Source organism: Mus pahari, chromosome 3 (genome assembly GCF_900095145.1).
Source record: "Mus pahari chromosome 3, PAHARI_EIJ_v1.1, whole genome shotgun sequence".
In the NCBI taxonomy this organism is placed as follows: domain Eukaryota; kingdom Metazoa; phylum Chordata; class Mammalia; order Rodentia; family Muridae; genus Mus; species Mus pahari.
This window is the reverse complement of record NC_034592.1, coordinates 58,653,124-58,659,123: the sequence shown is the minus strand read 5'-3', so window position 1 is coordinate 58,659,123 and position 6,000 is coordinate 58,653,124. Positions and strand designations below refer to the sequence as shown.

At 41.9% G+C, this 6,000-nt stretch overlaps 1 pseudogene; it reads right to left on the bottom strand.

Moving 5' to 3' along the window:
- LOC110317901 overlaps nucleotides 1-6,000 on the bottom strand; it is a 57,035-nt pseudogene that overhangs the window by 40,656 nt on the left and 10,379 nt on the right.

Sequence of the window (6,000 nt, the reverse complement as noted above, 5' to 3'; positions counted from 1 at the left end):
GGGAAGAAAGAGAGGGAGGAGGGAGGGAGGGAGGGAGGGAGGGGGGGGGAGGGATCAGCCTGCTGTTCAAGGTGACCTGATCCTCTTTACTAGTGATGGCTTACAGATGGCAGATGTAATTCTGGACATCAAACCTGAAAGTTTTGTCTTTGCTCTAAAGAACAAAAGAGAGTGTCCTTTCTTCTGTCTCTCCCTCTGACCCGCAGCAGTCATCTCCCAACCATAAGCATATATGCCTAAAGACAAAAGCCAGATGGCAGACCTTTGAATCAGTAAGAACCTGGGTCTTTGATGACTTCGCTTTATTACTGTACCTTAGAATCCCTCGTCCAGCTCTCCTACTACAGGAGATTACAAGTGTGTTTGCTTTTGAAGCCCTGCACTTTGAAAATAATACACAAGAATAAACTAACATTTTCTAGTGCATAGACTATACTAACAATTCATGCTATTGAACGAATAAATGCCCAGAGCATATACCCTGAGTGAGACGTGGTGACAAAGACTTCATTGCTATAACTTCCCTTTTTGTGTGTGCAGTAGGTGCAAAGTGCTATGAAGGGAGGGGACCAAAGACTGTTTGACCTCAGTGAGAGGGAGTCTGGCTGTTTACTGCAAGGATGGATTTAGGGGCCTTTATAAAGACACATGGAAAAACAAACACCCTAGTTATGACCAGCTACTCCGGTGGGGGGGTGGTGATGCTGGTGAAAAGCTGTGATTCCCACCTCGGAAGAGTGAAACCACAGGAGAGTTTAGCTGGTAATGATGCACGCATGCAGACTACAGCCTAGGAAAGGCCCCCTGCGTTGACTGTCACTAACCCTCCAGCCAGCTATTTCCTCTTTCATTCCATCATTAAAGAGCTCCCTTCCTTGGATTTTGAGCTTTTGGGAACTCCATCCTTTGACTAATTCACCTTCAAATAAGAGCTGGGTCTTGATGTATTACAGTGGGAGGCTGGGCCATGCTCATAATCCATCATCCCAGTCAGCTGATGGCGAACTCCCAGGAGAGAGAAACCCAACATGTCATTCTGACACGTTGGAGCCATCTAAGCCTGGAGCTCTGGTGATCTGTAATGACCTCTGGTCATCTATAATTGCCAAGGTGTCCCAGTTCAGAATAGAGACAGTCCTGGGCCACACAGAGCACTGGGTAGGCTTTAAAAACCCTACTCAGTGCTGAGAAAGAAAGATTTTTATGATGCGAATTGGTATGAAACACATTGATTGGCTCTTTCAACTCACCCACTTTAGCACACTTAATAATCTGGTCAAGAAACACACATCAGTGTACCAATTTCTTATGTGATACAGATCTTTAAAAAAAAAAAAAATCAAAGCTTGACGATGGCATTTCAAGTCTCTTAATCTTTATCACTGATTCCTAGAATTATCTTTCAAGTCAGCAAATGATACAGCCAGTAGATGCCAGGATGTACAAATATAGACGCTACTCACTGCTTTGATATTGGCAGCTGAGTGGCTGTTGAAATCGTCTCCTTCCTGTTTGGCTTTGGACCTTTTGGAAAACACTCGAGAGCCCACACTAAACTGCTGCTGCCTGAGCCAAGAAGTGATTGACCTAACATATCCTGAAACTAAAACCAGCCCTCATCCAAGCGCCTCCTTGCTTAACCAACCTTTCTGGACAGGGACTGCCTCTCTGAAGAGGGCTTGACAGAAAATAGAAAGATGGCAAAGTCAGTTCTAAAGCCACGCAACTATGAATCAACTGGTCCTTGTACTTCATCCATGAGGAGGCTGAGGGTTTAGATTAAGTGTTTCACTTTCTCTAGCATCTTTAAGACGCCACATGTCTAATGAAACTCTTTTTCTTGGCAGAGACTCCTAGGACACAAAAATGGAACACTTTGTACCTAAATTCTCCACACATGCGCTCCTCCCATGAAAAGTTGTTTGCAGCTGCAGGGGATAGGAAATGAGGGCTTCCTCAAATCACCAGCGACAGACTTTCTTCTGGTGATACAACAATCCTACTTATTTTAACAATATCTCGATTTCCCGTAAAAAGGAAAGCTAGCTAAATATACAGAAAAGTTTAATTAAGACATCATTCTTTGCTACATTTTACCAGGAAAACAACAATCATGATTAATTCTTTCTCAAATTAGTGCCCCTCAATGGAATGAGAATGTCTGTCTGGTGAACAGTGTCTCATCAGGTCTCCTTTCCCTGTCCCCACACCTAACATCACCATGTTACAGCACAGAATAAGCCCCCCACCCTGTCTTTACTTCCATTGTGAAGAGCCATGTGAACTTTGGATATTTAAACTTTAAAGCAGCAGTGGAGAGTTTATCATAGGCAAGCTCTAGAGTATGTGCTATGTAGGGCAACTAGCTCCATCCTGTTTACTGAGGCTTTCCACTGATGTATTACTGTCCTTTTTCTCAAGTCCATCCAGGGCAAAGTAGGACTGGTAGCCTAACAGGGTGATCCTCAGGAAATGACACCCAAATCAGGCTAGTCCCAGAATTCTACTTTCTCCTGAGCAAACAATAAAATAAAATGTGGTAAAGGATATTTGGAACTGAATTAAGAACTGGGTTAGTAGCTGGGCTGTGGTGGTACACACCTTCAATCCCAGCACTCAGGGAGAGGTGCAGGCAGGTGGATCTCTGTGAGTTTGGGGGAGGGGAGAGAAGGGAAAGGAGGAAGGGGAGAGGGGACAGAAGGGAGAGGAGGGAAGGAGAGGAGGAATTGGGTTAGTAACAAGTATGCTCTGAGAGACTCTAAGCCTATGAAACCAAAAGCCTCAAATAAACTCTTTATTGTGTAAGTTGCCTTGGTCATGGTATTTTGTCACCGAAATAGAAAAGTGATTTACATGCCAGTATTCAAATGCTCCCCTCTCAGCATGTCAGTTCTAGAGAAAACATCAGTTGAGATTTTGAGACACCAGCATCTCTTCCACACAGGCTCCTTTGGAAGGAACCTGCAGTTCACTTGCCTTTCTACATACTGAAGAGTCGGCCCTGAATTCCACCTGCCAGACAGGATGTCCTGGTTCACAAAAAGGCCATGTCTCATCCACACCCTCACTCAGGTCTGCTGACCTTCCCAGCCCCAACCATGGCTCACCCTAGTCCCAGAACACAAGCACATGCTTCCTAAAGGATACTCCAGGCATCAAGAAAGGTGTCTTCAAGCTGACCATGGTCACTCATACCAATGATCGTAGCACTCAGAATGCAGAGACAGAAGGCCACTGAAACTGTAAGCCAAAATAAACTTCTCTGCTACTTAAGTTGACTAGCAAAAGGTGTTTGTTTGTAGCACTAAAAAGCTGGCTAACACACACAAAGTGTCTAGGTCTCAAGTCATAAAGGGTACTGGGAAAAATGCTGCAGGATATTATTTTTGGTGGTACCATCCTACCCAACCCCAGGTTTCCTAGGTTCGAGTGAAGTTAGACTTGAGGTTTAGTGCTGTATCTGCCTTAAGTTTCTGCTTTCTTAGACAAACTTTCTCCCTAAGCAGTGGTATTTTTTTTCTTCCAGAGCTACCAATCAAAAAGCCTTTGCAAGCTTCATGGTTACTTTGAAATTTTCCTAGAAAAATCTTTTTTTCTTTTCAGCTGAGGAAATTTCAACATACAAAGAGTAACATTAATATGTAAATTAGCATACTGTAAAATTCATTTTGGTGCCTCAGAGGCAGTATTTTTATAAATACAGAAACATAATTATGCATCCTCTAGAGGACTAAAAATAATTATACAAATTTACAACAAAGCCCAAGGCTGTGTTTCCTTCTAACTGACTGTTTTTAATATCATTTAAATCTTGTTAGAACTTAATTACCAAATCTCTCTTGTAATAATTCAGGTGGAAGATTTAAAGTCTAAACTTGCCATTCACAAAACAGAACCTAATCAGAGAAACAAAGGCGCCAAGACACTCATTGCCCAAACAGGACAACAGAAGGGACGTCACCAAGAGGAGCCATGTTGGGTACTGAGACAAAGAAGGCCGCTGAGAGAAAGCCTGAATACACAGCCTTGTTAGAATCCCTAACCCACCATTTCTTAGGAAGACACAATTATATGTAGTGATTATTACAGATTATAACCAACCAGTTCTGCTTCTGCTTTAGTTTCCTATATGCATCTTGTCTTTTTCAAATTAAGGAAAGGTATAATTTGGGAGCAACATTTTTCGTGCTTATTTAATTGCCCTTTCTAGAGTCTATCTAGAAGTGTGTGTGTGTGTGTGTGTGTGTGTGTGTGTGTGTGTGTGTGTGTATTTTGTAGCTAAAATCTGGCTTGTGATAATGTAGAGAAGAACAATAATAAAAGTCATGGTCCAGTTTATACTGTTTGGATGGTGAATATTTCTTAGTACTTTGAGAACTCAGGTTCCTTGCTGTAAATAAAACGAAAAAGGAAAGAAATTCTAACACTTGAAATGCAAACACACTTCCATTTGCTATTAGTTAGTAATAGTTTCCAGGACTTACAGAACCCTGGAAAATTAATTAGTGATGTTATTCAACAAAGAATAATAATTTGTTTATGTGTGAAATCTCTAATGTAGGTTGTTATCCATTATTGTGGCAGAAGCTGACCAATTAATTTTCTGGGAGCTTGTCTGTAGCAGTTTTATATTGGGGACGTCTATACAAAGTCATGATTTACCACAAAGTGTCAGTCAACTCAGAGGAAAAAATTATTAATCAAAATGAATGTTTGACAGCATTAAGACGAATAAGCCACTGGTTGAATTTTTCAGTCTTTTATTCTGATTTTATGTAGGTATAGAAATATACAAATATGTCTGTGGCGTATGAATATTTTTAAATGAAGCCACCTTTCAGTGACTTCTATTCTATGAAAAAGTGTATAATACTAAACATCTTTTAACAGAATATAGTCTTTCTGCTTCACGCTCCTGCTGGGTATAGTCTCTGAAGATATACAATCTAAGTTGGGCCAGTTATAAATGAAAATAAGCTGGGTGTGATGACCTTTGATCCCAGCACTGGGGAGACAGACGCAGGTGTCTGTGAGCTCCAGGCCAGCCAATGCTACATAGTGAGCGCATGTCTCAAAAAACAAAACTAAACATAATTCAATGGGAGCAGTACCGAAGGTATTTGTGATTTGGGGGAATTCCAACCTAAAAGTGCTTAAGTTGTCAAGTCACCCTCTTGTCTGCCATGTCACTGGCACGGTGGAGTCCTGAAATATGTAGCCAGACCTCTATGCCTACGAATGTGAAAGACGGTCTGTCCAGTGTAAAGTGCAGAAGTACTATCAGCCCAGCATGGTCTCTCTAAGAGGTGTAGAAAACTGTTACTTCAGGGTGATCATTAAAACCTGTACTTTCTTCTTGTCAGTGACAGAGAGTGTTACTGATGACTCTTACAACTGGGGCAGGAAAGACAGCTCAATGGATAAAATTCCTGCTGAGGAAATGTTAGGACCTGAGTTCAAATCCCCAACTCCTATGGTAAAAGCCAGGGTTCTACACCTGCAGTTACAGCACTGGGAGACAAAGATAGGAGAAGCCTTGGGCTGGCAGGCCAGCTAGTCTAGACAATAGGTGAGCTCCAGGTTCAGTCATTTAAAACAAAAAAAATTAGGTGAGGAGGACCACGGAGACCTGTGAACTCCACATGGACGGACACACACACACACACACATATGCACTCACATGCATGCACATACATGCAAACACTTCCATTTTAAACAGAAAAGGCAAAAAAAGCCCTAAATATGAAGCCCTGATGACTTAAAAGGAAAACATAGATGAATTCTTTCTAGAGATGTACACAGGCCTCATAGTCTGTGACCATTTCTGTTTGGCCAGTAGAGGAAGCCATTCCATGATGGCTGCCCACTACACGTGTCTGTTGCTCTCGCCAGCTAATGTTTAGTAACAAGGGTTGTTTGTTCTTCTCAATCATTTGAACTTTCTCCATTTGTGTTTACCTTCACGTCCAAACTAGACCAACTCTGCTCAGAGTTAATTCC